Source organism: Sciurus vulgaris, assembly GCF_902686455.1.
Source record: "Sciurus vulgaris genome assembly, chromosome: 8".
NCBI lineage: Eukaryota > Metazoa > Chordata > Mammalia > Rodentia > Sciuridae > Sciurus > Sciurus vulgaris.
In genome coordinates, this window is record NC_136468.1 from 46,395,697 (window position 1) to 46,415,842 (window position 20,146).

Here is a 20,146-nt window from a genome sequence, read left to right on the forward strand (position 1 = left end):
GAATGGATAAATTGAGCTAATTTATTCAATTATACATTATTATTAACTATATTCACCATGATGTATAATAAATCTCTTGAACATATTCTTCCTATATAACTAAAATTTTACATACTTTGACCAACATTTCCCCAATGTCTCTACCCCCAATCTTTGGTTATCTTCATTCTATTCTCTACTTCTATCCTCCAGGTTCATCAATGCTATCATAAATGACAGGGTTTCTTTTTTTTTTTTTTTTTTGGACTAAATAGTATTCTGATATATATATATATATATATATATATATATATATATGCCTATATATGCCACTTTCATTTTAATCCATTTATCCACGGATGGATTGTTATGTTATTTCCATTTCTTGGCTATTGTGAATAGTGCCACAATGAACATGGGTGTGTAGATGTTTCTTTAATACACTGATTTCAATGGATCAGAGGTAGAAAATCTGTCTAGAGTGCAAGAGGCCCTGGATTTGATCTCACAAATGTGAAATTATATCTCATTGTGGCTTTAATTTGCATTTCCTTACTGATTAGTGATGTGGAGGAGTTTTTTTTTCTTTTACCCGTTGGCTATTTGTCTGAAGAAATGTCTATTACAGTTCTTCATCTATTTTTTATGGAGTTATTGGTTTTTTTATGGAGTTGTTTTAGTCCCTTACACGTTTTGACTATTAACCCACTATCAAATATGTAGTTTGCAAACATTTTCTCCTATTGATAGATTGTCTCTTCACTCTGTTGATTGTTTCCTTTGTGTGCAGAAGATTTTAGTTTTTGTAATACCATTTGTCTGCTTTCCTTTTTGCTACCTGTGCTTTTTGGACCATATCCAAAGAAATCACTGCCAAGCTGGGCATGATGGTGCATGCCTGTAATCACAGCATCTTGGAAGACTGAGATAGGCGAATTGCAAGTTCAAAGCCAGCCTGAGCAACTTAGTGAGACCCTAAGCAACTTAGCAAGGTACTGTCTCAAAATTTAAAAATAAAATAAAAAGGGCTGAGGGTATAGCTCAGTCGTTAAGCATCCCTGGATTCAATCCCTGGTACCAAAAAGAAAAAGAAAAAAAAAAATTACTGCGCAGGCCAATGCCACAGAGATTTTCCCCCTATATTTTCTTCTAGCAGACTTACAATGTTGGGTGTTATGTTTCAAGTAAGAATTTCCTTTTGGGTTGATTTTTGTATATGATGTGAGATGAGAGTCTAATTTCATTCTTGTGCATATCGATATCCACTTTTTCCAACAACTTTGATCAAAAGACTATCCTTCTCCCACTTTATGTTCTTAACTACTTTTGTCAATGGTCAATTGACAGTAACTGAGTAAATTTGTTTCTTGACTTTGTCTTGTTTCATCAGTCTATATGTCTGTTTTTAGCTAGTACCATATTTTTTAAGCTGATATATTCTAATCATACAGAATAATGGGTTTCATTGTTGCATATCCCCATGCTGTTTTAATCAGCATTTGTACTGTTATGACCAAAATACCCAACAAGAACAACTTAGATGAGGAAAATTTTATTTGGGGCTCAGTTTCAGGTCTCATTCCATAGACAACTGACTCCATTGCTCTGGGCCCAAGCTAAGGAAGGATATCAGGGGGAGGGGCCTCGGGGAAAAAAAAACTCCCCTCATGGCAGCTGTGAAACAGAGAGAGTGAGTAGGGGAAGGGGCCACAGGAATGATGCAGGGTATACCCTCAATGACCCACCTCCTCCAGTATACCTCACCTGCCTACTTTTACCACCCAGTCAGTCCATTCAACCTAGGATGGACTGTTTAGGTTACAGCTCTCACAAACACAGTGCTCAAGGGCCCCTAAGTTTAATCCTTAGTACCGTAAAACAAACAACCAATCACTTCTGACTAATCCTGAATTAACAGGAGCTTTTGTGGGACATCTCACATTCAAACCATAATACATGCTGTTTTGATTACTACAGCATCATAGTAGGTTTTGAAATCAGGTAGGAGAATGCTTCCGTCTTTGCTCATTTTGCTCAAGATTGCTTTGGTTGTTCAGGGATTTGGGGTTCCATATATTTTCAGATTGGTTTTTCTATTTCTGTGAAATATCATTGGAATTTTGATAGGGATTACACTGACTATCAATTGCTTTGGGTAGTATGATTAGTCTAGCCATATTAATTTTAGTTTATAAACACAGGATTTATTTCCATTTATTTATATCTTCTTAAATTCCTTTTGTTGATATTTTATATTTTTCAGCATACAGATATTTGAATTCCTTCATTAAATGTATTCCACAGTATTTTGGTTTTTTTATTAGATATTACACATTGGATTTTTATTTCTTTTTTGGATTGTTTGTTGTTAGTATACAAAAAAAACTACTTTCTTGTTAATTTTGTATTGTAACCTGAAATTTTACTTTGTTTTAGGGTTTCCCATATATAAGATCACATCATCTGCAAACAGAGAAAGTTGAATTTCTTTCTTTCTGATTGGTATGCCTTTCGTTTCTCTTTCTTGCCTAACAGCTCTGGCTGGGAATTCTAGTACTTTACTGAATAGAAGTGGTGATGCCACTTTTTTCTAATTTTAATATAACCATGCATGTGGGGAGCCATTGCTGGTGCCAGAATGCCTTTTATGTAGAAAGTTGTTTTACATGGAATATGAACACATAAACTTTAAAACTTAAGATTTCTTAGATCATTCATTTAATGTCTTTAGAGTAAGCCTCTCAAATATTCAGCCTGGGAATCTATTTTCCTTTGTCTATAATTTGGTAGTTTGGGGATATGGTTATAGAGGAAAATATCTTTATTGGTAAATTAATCTCTTGTCAACCTCACTTCATACTCCCAACTCCTTTGCTACACCTGCTGAATCTGAACGAGAATCTGGGGTTTTGAAGAGGAGGAAAGAAAGGGAGAAGAGGGGGGATATCAGCCCAAGAACATTTATTTGCATATGAAAACTCAAAATCTGTTGTACAGAAATATGTCAATATTTTTAAGGTCATAGAATAGACAGAAGACAAATTGCAGAAGATGGAAAGTTTGTCTGAAGAGCAAGGAAAACATACTTCCTTTTCACCAATCCATAATAAGATTTCTACAAAGGTTACTAGTTGTTCCAACATAGCTGTTCCCAGTGCCATATTGGGATACATAACAATGCTGTATAAAAGCATGTTGGTTTTCTTTGAGTTACAAAAGTGGAAAGATAGAGTCTTCTTATGGTTCCATAATTGGCTATGGGTAACCATGCATTAAGACATAGGCTTCCTTGATTCAAATTCTGGTTCCATCATGTAGCAATTGAATACCTAGGTGAAGTTACTTAATCTCTGCAAACTAATCCTCAATTTACAGAGGCTATCTATAATTATTTCTATCTCAGGATTAATGTGAGGAGTAAATGATATAGTATTCTTGTGTTGAATACAATACCTGCCACCTAGAAACCTCTTAATAAGTGGTAGCTGTTGTTGCTGTTGTTATTAATATTGCTACCTAACATCATTGCACTACAGTTTTCTCATCTTAAAATGCAGTGGGTGGGAGTTAATGTAATTGCTATCTCCTCAGAAATACACAAATGCAGATTTTTTTCTCTTCTAGCCCTCCTTGCTTAAGTTTATTTAAATCTATTTTAAATGTTAAGAACACATAGTTCTCATCGTCTGAAGTGGTACTAGTCTCATCCCACTGTCAGCTCCCCATGGTGCCCAATACCTAGTACTTACTAATGACTGAAACCCATTTCATACTCAGAATGCCTCTGCTGGAGATCTACTTTCTTACCAGTAATATGTTGCTATGCCTTTGAGTAAAGGGTTTACTTTATGTTTCTGACTCTGGGAGGCACAGGGAGGTGCTGGGTTGAGGGCAAGGGGGTGTAATCTTTTGTTTTCTCTAAAGCAAAATGAGAATTTAAAATGAACTCTGAATTTATTCAAATCAAACAAGCATGTCATAAAGTTGATTTTCCTAGGAAATGGAAAACCACTTGTCACTATTGACAAAATAGGAACATAAAACATTTTAAATACTAAGAGTAAGCACTTAATTAAAATCTGGGAAAGAAGGAAAAAATGACATTCACATAAGGCTAAGAAAAATTATCGCAAAAATTACAAGGGTATAACTTTACAATATATTAATGCAATTTATATTAGCATGTATCAACATGTTAAATTTTTTTTCTTTGAAGCTAACATTCATACAGGTGTGGCTAATGTAAATGTTCAGACTGATCTAAAAACATGTTCACATGTAATTACAGGTAATTGGAATGAGCATCAGTGATCAGTCTTGTCTATACTTTGTAGAGTCCAGGGCAAATGTTTCCAACACAAAGTAAGACCAGTTGCCTCTCACGGTACATTTGGGGAAACAAAAAGAGGATAGGCATTGGGGTCAAACTGGCTCTGAAATGTGACTCTGACTTGCTGTCTTCCTGATTTGGGGCATTTCTTCTTTAAGCCTCTTGTTTTGTTATCAGTTACTTTAAAATATTGCTGTAATAATTAGAGATAATGCTCACAAATGGTCTAAAAGTAGCCTTTATAACAAAGGATAATGTGTTAATACTGATGTAAGGTATATTCAAACATTTATTAAGATTTGTGTAAAGCACTGAACCTAGCCTGAAAGGAGATGACCTTCTCTCTGAGCTCCAGGAAGGTGATCATCAAACCCTTGGAATGTCTTGACTGATAAGAACGTCTTTTTCTTTCTATGTGGCATCCTAAACCACATTGCAAAATCTACCAATATGATTTAATATGGAATTTTGAGTCCCACTGTATCAACTCGTTCTCCTAGGTTGCTGAAGGTAGATGGTCAGTCATGTCTACATATCTGAGACCCAGTAAAAACACTGAACACCAGGCTCAGGTGAGTTTCTCTCCTGGGAGCTATCATATGTGCATTATCACATATCATCATCAGAAGATGGCACAGTCGATGGCTCCACTAGGAGAAACAACTGGAAACTCCATGTATGGAATTTCTTGAATTCTGCCCTGGGCCTTTCTTTGCTTGGCTGATTTTAATCTACAGTAGTAGTAGTAGTATTTTTGCTATTATAAAGGATAACTGTGAGTATAATAGATTACAATGAGTTTTATGACCCCTTCTAATTAATTATTAAAACTGAGGGTGCTCTTGGTGAACTCTAAATTTGCAACTGATATTAGAAATAAAGATGATCTTGGGAACCTCAAAACTCAGCAAGTGGTATTGGAAGTGAGGATGATTTGGGGGACACTTCCCTAACCTTCTCATCTGCCTTGCAACATTTATATAAATCTAAAATTATCCCAAATAAAAGATTTATTTGAAAATGAATCAAAAAATAATCCACCAATATACTCTGGATAGATAAAGCATAAAGGGGGCTTAATATAAGTTATTTAGATGAAGGATTCTCAAAGCTAAAGAACAAAGCCCCAAACACCACCGTTCAACTTTCCTAACATCAGCAACTCAACTTTACTACAGAACGGGTAGCACTATTACCAGTTTTACTGCTGCCTCAGAAAGGCATCCTGGCAAACTTTGAAAATACCACCACTGCTGCTTCTGTCACCTGAACCAGCAAAATGGAAGCCACATTTATAGCATTCCAATTAAATGTACCTGGGCTGCAAAAGGAGCTTGAAACCCAAGTTCTGACATCTATCTACTTTGGAAAGGGATGCCTATTTTTGTGGGAAGAGGAAAGAGTAACTGAGAAATGATAAAATGGATGTACTGTGTCACATAAAACTGTGTCAAAATACCTGAGAGAAACAATTGAAAAGGAGCAAAGCTTTATTGTGGCTCATGGTTTCATAGGTTCCAGTCCACGTTTACTGGACTCCACTGTTTCTAGGTCTGTGCTGAGATAGAACATAATGACAGGAGGCATGTGGTTGAGTAAACCTGCCCACCTCATGGTGGCCAGGAGCAGACAGGGGTTGGGGGTGAGGATGAAATGTACCCTTCAAGGACACTCTCAGTGATCTCTTCCTCCAACTAGGCCCTACTTCCTCAAGTTACTCCCAATAACCTTTTGAGCTATATATCCATCATGGATTAATCCATTGATGGGATTATTGATCATGATCCAATCACTTCTCAAAGGTCCCACCTCTGAACACTACTACACTGGGGACCAAGCTCTTAAACATGAGCTTTTGGGGGAGATTTCAGGTCCAAACCATAACACATACCAGAGAGGAAAAATTAGATTGTAACTCAAACATACTCATTTGTAATTAGAAAGATATGAGTGACTGACAGAGAGAATTGGAAGATTTAACAGCAATCAAAATTATAGTTAATTTAGCACTTATCATGAGCCAAGCATGGTAGATGCACTATCTTTAAACTTTCTAAACTCCCTGTAAGGAAATATTACTCTGTGTTATAAATGACAAAACTGAAGCCAGAAGTTAAACATGAACAATATATTGCACAGCTTGCAGATCTGACTGACCCTTTACAGTCTTATGCTGCTGTTTTAAGAATACCCCCAAAACAGAGTACCTGAAATTAGGTTAATTATTTTGGACATATCCCCAGCCCTTTTATTATTTATTTTGAGACAGGTTCTTGCTAAGTTGCTTACAGCCTCAGTAAGTTGCTGAGGCTGACTTTGAACTTGCAATCCTATGCCTCAGCCTCCCAAGCCACTGGGATTACAGACCTGGGCCACTGCACCCAGGAGGTTAATATTTGTATATGAATAGTGTGGTAAAATGTATGAGCTGAACTGTGGGGAGCCATCTTTAGTAGAATCAGACTCAGTTGAGTCTCACATACAGAGGTCTGACTTCCAGAAACTGGCATATAGGGAAGTCTGTCCCAGATTGCCAGGGGGTATGTGGCACTGTGGGAGTGGTTCCCTGTCTGCTTCTGCAATAGTCCCCCTAAGAAAATGACTCCCCTAACACCACCCTATCCTGTTCATCACGGAAGAAGCCCCCCACCCCCGTTCCAGGCCCCTTTACCTGTGTGACTATAAAATAAGGGAGAGTTGGGCTACTCCATGTTGTTAGAGGCCAGATTTGGTATGACCAGACCCGTCACATCACGTCTCAATTAAAAGGAGTATTGGCTCTTGTGTGTTATTGATTAGATAAGTTTATGGGTAATCGATTGATTTATAGCCGACATCATCTTCCGGCAGTTAACCCTTTTCTCATCCACGTGGGACGTGGCTGAGAAACCCCCACACTGAAATATTTATGTTGTTTTCCTTGAATGGTTACTAACTAAACTCCTATTCAATGCCAAGTGTTCCAGTTAATATTATAGGAGAAAGTTCAAGTCCAGGCATTTGCTAATGTATAAAAGTTTAAAATGGTGTTTACTCAGATATGGTCATACAGTGGGAAACATTGTACAGATTACATGAAGGATCAAGAGGTTCTGTCTGGCTTCAGGAACATTATGGAAGCTCATGGTTCTGAGGAAGGGAAGATTAGATGAGACCACTGTTCATGCTTCTGTTTAGCTACTTGTTCAACAGAAGTTGCTAGAGGCACTGATGACAACACACAATAAAGAGCCCTGTCTCGTTTTTAAACCTTCTGACAAGTGCATCATTAGGTTATTGATTACTTTTTACCTTGTGAACTTCCATGAGGTTTTCTACAAAAAATAAAATATATACTTCCATGTTTCACTGAAATATAATTTGGGGAAGGTTATAAAATTTCCCAGTGGGTGGCTGGGGTTGTAGCTCAGTGGTAGAGCACTTGCCTAGCATGTGTGAAGCACTGTGTTTGATTCTCAGCACTGCATATAAATAAATAAAGGTCCATCCCTATGTTTTCTCCTAGTATTCTTAGTTTGAGGTCTGACACTTAAGTCGTTAATCCATTTTGAGCTGATTTTTTTGTGGCGTGAAGTGAGGGTTCAATTTCACATTTCTCATATGAATAGTCAGTTTTTTCAATACTCTTTATTGTAGATTATCCTATTCTTGGAATATTTTTCAAAAATCTATTAAACATAAGTGTGTGGGTTAATTTCTGGGCTCATTATTCTCTTCTATTGGTCAACATTTCTATTGATGGCAATACATTGCTAGTTTAATTCTATAGTTTCTAGTATAAGTTTGAAGTTAAGTAATGCAGTGCTTCCAACTTTGTTCTCCCCCATCCCTAAGATTGACTTGATTATTCAGGATTTTGTGGTTCCATTTGAATTCTGGGATTGTTTTTTCTACTTCTGTAAAACAAATATCATTGGAGAGTCAAGCATGGTGGCACATGCCTGTAATCCCAGCAGCTTGGAAGCCTGAAGCAGAAGTATCACAAGGTCAAAGCCAGCCTTAGCAACTTAGTAAGGCACTTAGCAACTCAGTGAGACCCTGTCTCTAATAAAATGTTTTTTTTTTTTAAAGGACTGGGGATGTTGCTCAGTGTTGTTAAGCACCCCTGGGTTCAATCCCCAGTACCAAAAAAAAAAAAAAAGGAATATTTATAGGGATGGTATCAAATGTATAGATCACTTTAGGTATTATGGCTTTTTTAACAATATTCTTCCAATCCACAAATAAGGACTATCTCCATTTGTTTGTTTTTCTTATATTATTTTTCATCAGTGTTTCAGTTTTCAGTATATAGATCTTTCACCTCCATGTTTAAATTTATTCATAAAGATTTTTCTTTGTAGGTATAGTAAATAGGATTGATTTCTTGATTATTTTTTGATAGTCTGTTATTTACATATAGTAATACTACTGAATCTTGTTGGTTTTTTAATCCTATAACTTTATTAATTTTATTAGTTCCAATAGTTTTTAGGTGAAGTCTTCAGGGTTTTCTAAATATAAGATCATGTCATAAGCAAATAACAATGATTTCACTACTTCCTTTCCTATTTTTATAAAATTGTTCTTTTTAGATACACATGACAGTATAACTTTCCATTTTTGTGGTTGTACTGATGTGCATTTATAGTGGTCATGTATTCATATATGAACAGAAGAAAGTTATGTTCAATTCATTCTACTATATTTCCTATTCCCATATCCCTTTCCTTTCCTTTGTTTCATCCAATGACTTCTATTTTCTGTCCCCCTTATTATGTGTTAACATCTTCATATCAGAGAGAACACTTGGCCTTTGGTTTTTTGGAATTGGTTTATTTCACTTAGCATGATAGTCTCCAGTTCCATTCATTTACTGGCAAATATCATAACTTCATTCTTTTTTATGGCTAAATAAGATTCCATTGTGTATATATACCATTTTTTATTTATCCATTCATTTCTTGAAAGGCACCTAGGTTGATTCCATAGCTTAGATATTGTGAATTGAACTGCTATAAACATTGATGTGGCCGTGTCACTATAGTATACTGCTTTTAAGTCTTTTGGGTATAAGCCAAGGCATAGGGTAACTGGGCAAAATGATAGGTCCATTCCAAGTTTTCTGAGGAATCTCCATGCTGCTTTACAGAGTGGTTGCACCAAATTGCAGTGCCACTAACAGTGTATGACTGTACCTTTTCCCCCACATCTTTACCATCATTACTTGTATTCTTATAATTGCCATTCTAACTGGAGTAAGATGGAATCTCGGGTAGTTTTAATTTTTATTTCTCTAATTTCTAGAGATGTTGAACATTTTTTCAAATATTTGTTGACCATTTGTATTTCTTCTGTGAAGTGCCTGTTTGGGTCCTTTGCCCAGTTATTAATTGGGTTATTTTTGGTTTTTGGTGCTAAATTTTTTGAGTTTTTTTTATATATATATATATATATATATATTCTGGAGATTAATGCTCTATCTGAGGTGCAGGTGGCAAAGATTTTCTCCCATTCTGTAGGCTCTCTCTTCACATTCCTGATTGTTTCCTTTGCTGTGAAGATGTTTAATTTGGCCCCATCACATTTATTGATTCTTGATTTTACTTCTTGCGCTTTAGGAGTCTTTTTGAGGAATTTGGTTCATAAGCCAACATGATGGAGAGTTGGGCCTACTTTTTCTTCTAGTAGGCATGGCATCTCTGGTCTAATGCCTAGTCCTTAATCCACTTTGAGTTGAGTTTTGTGTAGAATGAGAGATAGGGTTTTAATTTCATTTTGCTACATATGGATTTCCAGTTTTCCCAGCACCATTTGTTGAAGAGTCTCTCTTCTCCCTAATGTATGTTTATGGCACCTTTGTATAGTATTAAATAACTGGATTTATATGGATATGTACCTATGTATTCTGTTCTATACAATTAGTCCTTATGTCTGTTTTTGTGTCAATACCATAACATTTTTTTACTGTTGCTCTTTAGTATAATTTAAGGTCTGGTATTGTGATGCCTCCTGCATAACTTTTTGTGCTATGGATGGCTTTTGCTATTTTGAGTCTCTTATTTTTCCAAATGAATTTCATGACTGCTTTTTCTATTTCTATGAAGAATGTCATTGGAATTGTAATAGGAATTGCAATAAATCTGTATAGCACTTTTGGTAGTATGACCATTTTGACAATATTAATTCTGTCTATCCAAGAACATGGAAGATATTTCTATATTGTAAGGTCTTCTTCAATTTTTTTTTTTTTAGTGTTCTGTAGTTTTCATTGAAGGGGTCTTTCACCTCTTTTATTAGATTGATTCCCCAAGCATTTTTTGAGGCTACTGTGAATTGGATAGTTTCCTAATTTCTCTTTCAGTTGATTCATCACTGAATAGGAATGCAGTTGATTTGTGTGTGTTAATTTTATATCCTCTACTTTGCTGAGTTCATTTATGAGTTCTAGAAGTTTTCAGGTGGAGTTTTTTGGGTCTTCTAAATATAGAATCATGTTATGAACAAATATAAATAGTTTGAGTTCTTCTTTTCCTATTTGTATCCCTTTATTTTTTCTGCCTAATTGCTATGGTTAACGTTTCAAGGACTATGTTTAATAGAAGTGGTGAAAGAGTCCGTATTTGTCTTGTTCCAGTTTTTAGAGGGAAGGCTTTCCTATTTCTCCATTTACTAATTTATGTTGGCATGGGTCTAGCATATGTAGCTTTTACAATGTTGAGGTATGTCCCTACTATCCAGTTTTTATAGTGCTTTGAAGATGAATGATGTATTTTGTCAAATGCTTTTTCTGTGTCTATTGAGATAATCATGTGATTCTTATCTTTAAGTCTATTGATGAGATGAATTATATTTATTGATCTCCATATTTTGACCCAACCTTGCATTCATGGGATGAACCCCACTTGATCATGGTGCACAATCTTTTAAATATGTTTTTATATGAGATTTGCCAGTATTTTATTAAGAATTTGTGCATTTATGTTTATCAGGGATATTGATCTGAAATTTTCTTTCCTTGGTGTGTTGTCTGTTTTTTGTATCAGGATGATACCAGCTTCACAGAATGCATTTGGAAGGGTTCCCTCCTCTTCGATATCATATTATAATTTTAGGAGGATTGGTGTTATTTCTTCTTTGAAGGTCTGGTAGAACTCTTCTGAGAATCTGTCTGGTCCCGGGCTTTTCTTTGTTGGTAGGCTTTTGATGGCATCTTCAATTATTTGTCAATGTCTTCAATATTTTCTATTTTATTAGAATTTAAATTTTCAAAATAGTTTCTGATTATCATCTGTATTTCAGTGGTGTCCACCATGATGTTTCCTTTTTTATCACATATTTTAGTAATTTGAGTTTTCTCTTTTTATTTGTTAACTTGGCTAAAGGTTTATTATTTTTATAATTATTTTTTCAAAATACCAACTCTTTGTTTCATTGATTGGATTGTTTTTTGTTTGTTTCAATTTCATTGATTTCAGGTCTGATTTTAATTATCTCCAGTCTTATTCTGCTTTTGGTGTTGATTTTTTCTTTTCTAGATCTTTGAGATATAATGTTAGGTTGTTTATTTGGTAACTTTCTATCCTTGAGCACAATGCAATGAACTTTCCATTCAGAACTACCTTCATGGCGTCCCAGTGATTTTGGTAAGTTGTGTCACTATTCTCACTTACTTCTAAGTATTTTTTTTTTATTTCATCCCTTAATTCTTCTGCTATCCAATGGTCATTCAATAGTATTATCTCTATTTTTTGTATTTGCTCTGAATTGCTTTGAGGCATAACATATGGTCTATTTTAGAGATGAATCCATGTGCTGTTGAGAAGAAAGTGTATTCAGTCATTGATGGATAAAATATTTTATACATGTCTGTTAAATTTAAATTATTAATTGCATTTTTTAGTTCTATATCTTCTTTATTTGGTTTTTGTTTGGAGGATCTAGCCAGTGGTGAGAGAGGTATGTTAAAGTCACCCAGTATTATTGTGTTGTCGTCTATTTGACTATTGAAATTGAGAAGCATTTGTTTGATATACATAGATACTCCATTGTTTGGGGCACAAATATTTGATTTTTGTGTCTTATTGATGTGTGATTCCCTTAAGCAGTATGAAATATCCTTCTTTGTCCCTTCTGATTAACTTTGGCTTGATGTCTACTTCATCTAATATGAGGATAGAAACCCCTGCTTGTTTACAAGATCCATGTGAATGATATATTTTTTTCCCATCTTTTTACCTTTAGCCTGTGGATATCTTTGCCCATGAGGTGTGTCTCTTAGAGACAGCATATTATTGGGTCTTGTTTTTTCAATCTAATCTGCCAGTCTGTCTTTAGATAGATGAGTTTAGGCTATTTACATTCAATGTTATTTTTGAGAAATTAATTTATACCCTGTCATTTTTTTTCTGGTTTTAAATTTGAATTAGTTTCCCTTTGATTGACTAGTTTTCTATTATAGTTCCTCCCTTTGCTGACTTTCACTTTTATTTTTCATTTCTTCTTCATAAAATACTTTGAGTATGTTTTGTAGTGCAGGCTTTCTAGTTGTGATTCTTTTAACTTTTATTTATCATATAAGGTTTTCATTTCATCATCAGTTCTGAAGCTTAATTTTGCTGGGTATAGTATTCTTGGCTGGCATTCATTTTCTTTCAGAGCTTGGCATATATTAGTCCAAGACCTCCTAGAGTTGAGGGCCTGGGTTGAAAAATCAGCTCAGATCTGGATTAGTTTGCCTCTAAATGTGAAAATGTGACTTGTTTTTCTCTGGCAGCCTTTAAAATTCTATCCTTATTCTCTTTATTAGGCATTTTCATAATAATATGTCTTTGGGTGGGTTGTGATTTTGTATACTTGTGATCCTGTAAGCCTCCTGTATTTGACTTTTCATTTTATTCTTTAGGCTTGGGAAATTTCCTGATAGTATTTCATTGAAAATATTGTGCATTCCTTTTATGTGAGCCTTCATCTATCCAGATAAATCTTATAGTTGGTCTTTTCATGTTTTTCCATATATCTTGGAAGTTCTGTTCATGGTCTCTTAACATCTTTTGTCCATGGTCAACTTTATTTTCAAGATTATATATTTCATCTTCATTGCCTGAAATTCTGTCTTCCAAGTATTTAGTTGTTGGTGATCTTTCCATTGAGACTTTCCTTTTGAGGAGTTCAGCTTGATTTTTTTTCAGAATCTCTCTTTGTTGATGTGACCTTTTACTTCCTGTATTTTTCTCTCTGATTTCACTCCTTACATCATCCTTTACCTCACAGATCAGTTTAACTATGTATATTATAAACTCCTCTGCAATTTCTTCCACTGTGGTATCTATAGATTCTGTTATTAAAGTATCTTGGTTTATTTGGGGTGATTTGTTCCCTTGCTTTTTCATGTTGTTTGTGTGTCTACCCATCTAACCATATGGATCTGAGGCAGTAGAGTTTCAACCCTATGGATTATAGTGTCCCTGAAGTTTTCCAGTATCTCGTGGGGGAAGACTTATTAATATCAACAACCAATGCAAACAATATATAGAATTAAACCAAACAGTTCCTGCTATAATTATCTCTACAAAAAGAAATGTTATGATCAGTTATTGCCTACAATAAAAACAGTAAGTTTGCAAAAGTGTTTACAATTTCAAATGGTGAAAAGGGAGAAAACAGAAGTGATGTAGGGATGTGATAATTATGAGGGAGGAGAAGATAGATAGAAGTAAAAAATTAAAGAAAGAGAAAGAGAATAATAGAGATTGTTAGTGGAAGAAAAGAGAAGGAGAATCAAGGGAAACAGATAAGTGAGAAAAAATATATATGTAATGTAAAAATTTAAAAAATAAAAAGAAATCTGAAACTAATCAAACATTCTACTCAAAATACTGATCAATGAAAAAATAACTGTAGAAATGAGAAAAAAGCAAATATGAGCATGTATAAATGTTCATGAACCATTAAAGTCACAAACAGAAAAAAAAAAAAAAAAAGAAAATACCCTCAATGAAGAGTTAAAGAATTTTTTCTATTAGAGTTCAAAAGATTCTCAATTTCCCTTCTTAGTAGTGTGAGGTGGGTCAATGCTTACTTCACCCTCAGAGTGGAGTTGCTGGAGTGAGAGAGGTAATCCCATAGGTAGAACTCCTGGAGGTGGCGTTTAGGCTCAGGTAGGCTCCAGGCTTTTCGTTGAATGCCAATTGGTCTGGAGACTTTAAATCAGCACACCTCCAGGGCTCAGCAATTCCAGCAAAAGCCTACACCCCAGAGATCGCTCCATGGGTTCCACTCATGTGGTGGAGGAGTCAATTCTTAGTCCATTCTATTACCTGTGAACCCCATGTTTCCTGGTCTTGGGTTCAGTCTCCAAACTTCAACCTCTCCTACCCCTGCTCTTTCCAATTCCTGGCCAGACATGTCTCTCTCAGCTGGTTCTGCAAGCAGCCAAGTTGGAAGTGGAGGGGTGAGCCAGGTGGGCTTCCATGACCAGTATTCCCCTTTGTAAACTCCTCTCCACATTTGATTTTCTCCTAGTCACTTAGGCACAGTCTTGTTGTGCAGTGTGGGTTTGCCAGGCCTGTATTTTGGGCCAAACTTGGGTTTGCCAGAAATTGGCTCCCCCAGTTGGCAGCCCACATACTGCAGCTGCAAAATGGCTGTGCCAGGAGAGATGTGGTTTCTTTCCTGCACAAGGATATTGTGCAGCACACCTTTCAGTTTAGTTGGCCAGTGTCTTTGATCTCGTAAACATTCATATCCAGACACTCCTCAAGCCTCCTAAAAATGTGGTTTAAAAAAAATTCCCTTATCCCTCCACTTTGCTCATGGTGGGACCACTCTGGCTGGTGCCTCCAGTAGTGACTGTGGTACTGGGGAATTGTTCCTTATTTTATTATATCCAACCTCCTGAGTCCCCAATCTTCTCTGAATGTCCAGTATTAAATTCCAGTAAAGTCCACCTTTTATCACCCACCTTGCTGAGAAGCTGCCTATCTGCTTTTTAGTTTTACACCATGAAGTAGCCAAAAAAGTGACTTTCTCTATTCCATCATTGAAACCCTCCCTTCTTTTTCTATTTGGATGACTTTTATTTCTTTGTCTTAGATAATTGATCTGGCAAGAACTTCCAGTGCCTTATTGAATAGAAGTGGCAAGAGTGGGCACCTTTTATACTGTGCCTGATTATTTTAGTTAGTGTTGCAGTACTACAACAAAATACCTAAAGCAATTAATTTATGAAAAGGTTTATTTAGCTCATGAGCTTTTGGTTTTGGAGCTTTCAGTCCCAGATGGGTATTCCTACTGCTTTGGGCCTCTGATGAGGATGCCAGATGACAATGGTGGAGGGCATGAGTCAGAACATATTGCCAGGAAGTAGAGGAAAAGTGAAAGACCTAGGTCCCACAACCCCATTTGAGGGCACACTCCCAAAATCTAAGAACCTCTCTCTAAGCCCCATCTCTTAAATGTCCAGAGTACCTCCCAACTACCACCAGCAAGGGGACCACAGTTTTACATACACACCTATGAGGAACACTCATTCAAACTATCCAACTTTTCATGTTTGAGTATAATGTTAGCTGTGGGCTTGTCATATATGGTCTTTATTTTGTTGAGGCATATATCTTCTATTCCTGAGTTATTAAGTGTTTTTATCATGAAGATGTTGAATTTTGTCAAATGTTTCTTTTGCATTTAATGCAGTGATCATTTAGATTTTGTATTTTATTCTGTTAACATGCGATCTCACACTTATGAATTTGTTGGACTGAAGATGTAGCTCAGTGGTAGAACATGTGCTGGCATGTGCAAAGCACTGGGTTCGGTCCCAAGCGCCTCAAATGTTTTATTTACACAGCATTTACATATGAATGAGAAAGATTTTTACTAATTTGTATATGTTGAACAATCCTTGTATCCTTAGGATAAATTACATTTAATCATATTAAATTGTCTTCTTGTGTTGCTGAATTCAGTTTGCTAGTATTTTGTTGAGGCTATTTCCATCTTTGTTCATTATTGGCTGGTAATTTTCTTTTTCTGTATCATCCTTGATGGCTTGGGTACCAAGGTAATGCTTGTCTTGTTTAAAAAAAAAAATTATGGAAAGTGTTCCCTCCTCTTCCATTTTTTAGTTCTTTAAATGTCTGATAGAATTCAGCAACGAAGCAATCAAGTTCTGGACTTTTTTTTTTTTTTTTTGATGAATTTTTTTTTTTATTACTGATTCAATACCTTTACTCATTATTGGTCTTTTCAGATTTTCTTCTTAAGTGTTGGAAGGTTATATGTGTCTAGGAATTTGTCCATTTATTCTAGGTTATTCAATTTGTTGTCACAATTGTTCATAGTAATTTCTTGTGATCCTTTGTATTTCTGTGGTATCAGTTGTAATTTCTCCATTTTCATTTAAGATTCTGATTCTTCTTTTTCTTGGCAAGTTTAGCTAAAGTTTGTCAATTTTATTTCTCTGTTCAACAAACCAACTCTTACATTCATTGATTCCCTCCCCCCATTTTTCTAGACTCCATTTCATTTATTTCTTCCTGATCTTTATTTCTTCCCCTACAATAAGTTTGAGCTTAGATTGTTCCTCTTTTTCAATTTCCTCAAGGCATAATATTGGGCTGTTTGAGATTTTTCTTTTTTTTAACGTAAGTATTGCTATAAATTTTCCTATCAGACCTTCTTTTCCTACATTGCAGAAGTTTTGATGTGCTATGTTTCCATTTTCATTTGTCTCATGTTTTTTAATTTCTTTTGATTTTTTTTTACTCATTGTCAAAAAGATTTGTTTTGTTGTGTTAATATATGATCTATCCTGGATAAAGTTCTAGTGCACTTGAGAAGAATGTGTATTCAGTTGTTATTTCAAGGAATGTTCTGCATACATCTATTAGGTCCATTTGATCTAAAGTATAGTTCATGCCCAAAGTTTCCTTATTAATTTTCTGTCTGGATAATTTGCCCATTATGAAGTGTCAAGAATTGAAATATCCTAATATTGTTGTATTATAGTTTTTTTCCTTCAGATCTATTAATATTTGTTATATTTCTATTGACCTCAACTTTATAAAACTGGTTAATTTACCTACTCAACTCTGCAACAATATACTTGCTACAAAGATCTAGGAAATATAGTTCAATCCAAATAAAATAATTGCTAAATACCTATCATGTCTGGCTAATGGCAGATAATAGGGATATCAACTTAGATAAAACATGGACCATCATGCAGTTTGGTAGTATGTTCTATGACATATCAATAGTTATAGAACAGATACATGCAACAAAAGTACATTCCAGACAAAGAAGTGGAGGAGAGAAGGGCAAGAGAGGGGAGTAGGGAGGGTAGGTGCAATTAAGGCATGATATGTGAATGTGTAGAAATGTCACAGTGAAATTCATTTGTGCAATTAATGAGTTAATATTTATAATTCAAAAAAGATGGAGAGGGGAATTAAACAGTCACAGAAGACTATCAGAAGACATAATGGGTAGGCTCTGAAGGATAAAGTCAGAAAAGCAGGAAAAATATATAAAAGAAATGAATCATATTTGAAAGCTTATTTAGAAAGTTCTGAAGATCTATAGAAGGTACAGCAGGATGGCTATAGTAATAATATACTTTACTTGATAATTGCTGAGTGCAGATTCTTAAACATCCTTACCACCTCAAAAAAAAGTGATAGGTATCTGAGGTGGCAAAAGTTATCTTGATTGTGGTAACCATTTTATAACATACACATGTGTCAAAACATCAAGTTACATTCTGTATGTAATGTTTTTTATTTGCCAACCACACCTCAATAAAGCTAGAAAATACACGTGCATAATGTACATTGTGCACATAAATACGCATTTTGTAGTAATAAGATGAAATACTATAATTACTTGAAAACCAATTATAAGTTCAATTTAAAGTGAATCTGCCTCTGTTGGCCCTTATCCCTCAACCAATTCAGAAGGGCACATTTAGAGAGCTCCCTTATGCCCCTAATGTATTTGTTTTCTTTCTCTGAGGGCCTTCTGGTGGCAAAAACAATTTTTCAATCTGTATAAGGAACAGGGCAGAAATGCCTAGCAGCCTCAAACAACAAATAGAAGTGGTGAGAAAACAATTCTGTTTCCTTAGCCTACAGGAGATAATTCTAAGCCTTTCTCTTCACCTTCTTTTGGAGGTCCCAGAAGAGAGTTCAGCTGCACACAGCTGTGATCCCAATTGACACACCTTTTGGGTGCTCTCTTCCTTCTTTACCTGTCTCAATTCCCTATCCTCCCACCATGCTTCTGCTGATCACTTGCCAGGTAAGTTCTTATGCCAAATTCTTGTCTCAAAACCTAACATGTTGGACCAAAACAGGGCAGCCAGGGACTTCCCCAAGCAGCCCGGCTCCCTCCGGCAGGAAGCGCCTCTCTAGGCTACCTACTCAGAGCAGACCGCCCAGTGAGAGCCATTCTACGCAAAGCCAGCCACAAGTCCCCAAGGCAGCAAAGACCTCCGACCCGCAAGCAGCTTCTGAGACCAGGGCTGGGCAGCCAGAGATCTCTCCAGGCGGCCTTGGCCCTCTCCAGCTGCAGGCTTTTTCCACAGGGTGATCCAAGATGGTGGACTAGAGGGTGACTGCATATCCAGTCGCTCCAAAACCAAGGAATCAAGAAGGGGAGGCATTGAGAGACTCGGCCTAAAATAGAACCAAGGGGTGAGTCTCCCCCACCCAGAGAAGCTCAGCTGGGGGGCAGGCCCGGTTTGGGGCGGCTTAAGAGTAGGACAGGGCAGATAGAGTCTCCACCAGGCAGCCCTGAGCGCTCTGGGGGTGGGGTCCTCCCACAGGGCCAGATTCTCCAGCTTTGCAGAGCAGGCCCCCCAGTGAGAGCCTCTCTGCACAGAACCAAAAAGCGGCCAGCTCCGGCCTGCCCCGCGGCCAGCTCTGGCGCACCCAGAGGTTGCTTCAGAGACCAGGTCAGGGCAGCCAGGGACTTCCCCAAGCAGCCCGGCTTCCTCCGGAGGGAAGCACCTTTCTAGGCTAGCTTCTCAGAGCAGACCGCCCAGTGAGAGCCTTTCTACACAGAGCGAGCTACAAGTCCCCAAGCCAGCGGAGACCTCCGACCCGCAAGCAGCCTCTGGGACCAGGGTAGGGCAGCCAGAGACCTCTCCAGGTCTCTCTCCCTGGAACCAGTAGTGGGCTAGGGGCAGCATTCTTTGGAAGCACTGCATTATCAAGTTACTCCAAGACTTCAGGCTACTGAAGGCTGGGAGGTGATACACTGGAAATCTACAGGGACACTATAAGCCAATAGAGGAAATCTGCACTATCACAGAGTCCCACTAACATCTGACCAATATGAGAAAACAAGGGAAGAAAATGTCCCAAACAAACCTAGATACTATATCAATAAAACCCAATGACAGCACAGCAGAAGAAATGTCAGAAAGGGAGTTCAGAATGTACATAATTAAAACAATCAGGGAAGCAAACGAGGAGATGAAAGAACAAATGCAGGCATTAAATGATCGCACCAATCAACAGTTAAAAGAGCAAATACGGGAAGCAAAAGAGCATTTCAATAAAGAGTTAGATACTGAAAAAAAAAATGAACAGAAATCCTTGAAATGAAGGAAACAATAAACCAAGTTAAAAACTTCATAGAAAGCATAACCAATAGGATAGAACACCTGGAAGTCAGAACCTCAGATATTGAAGACAAAATATTTAACCTTGAAAACAAGGTTGACCAAACAGAAAAGATGGTAAGAAATCATGAACAGAATCTACAAGAATTATGGGATATCATGAAGAGGCCAAATTTAAGAATTATTGGGATTGAGGAAGGCTTAGAGAAACAAACCAAAGGAATGAACAATTT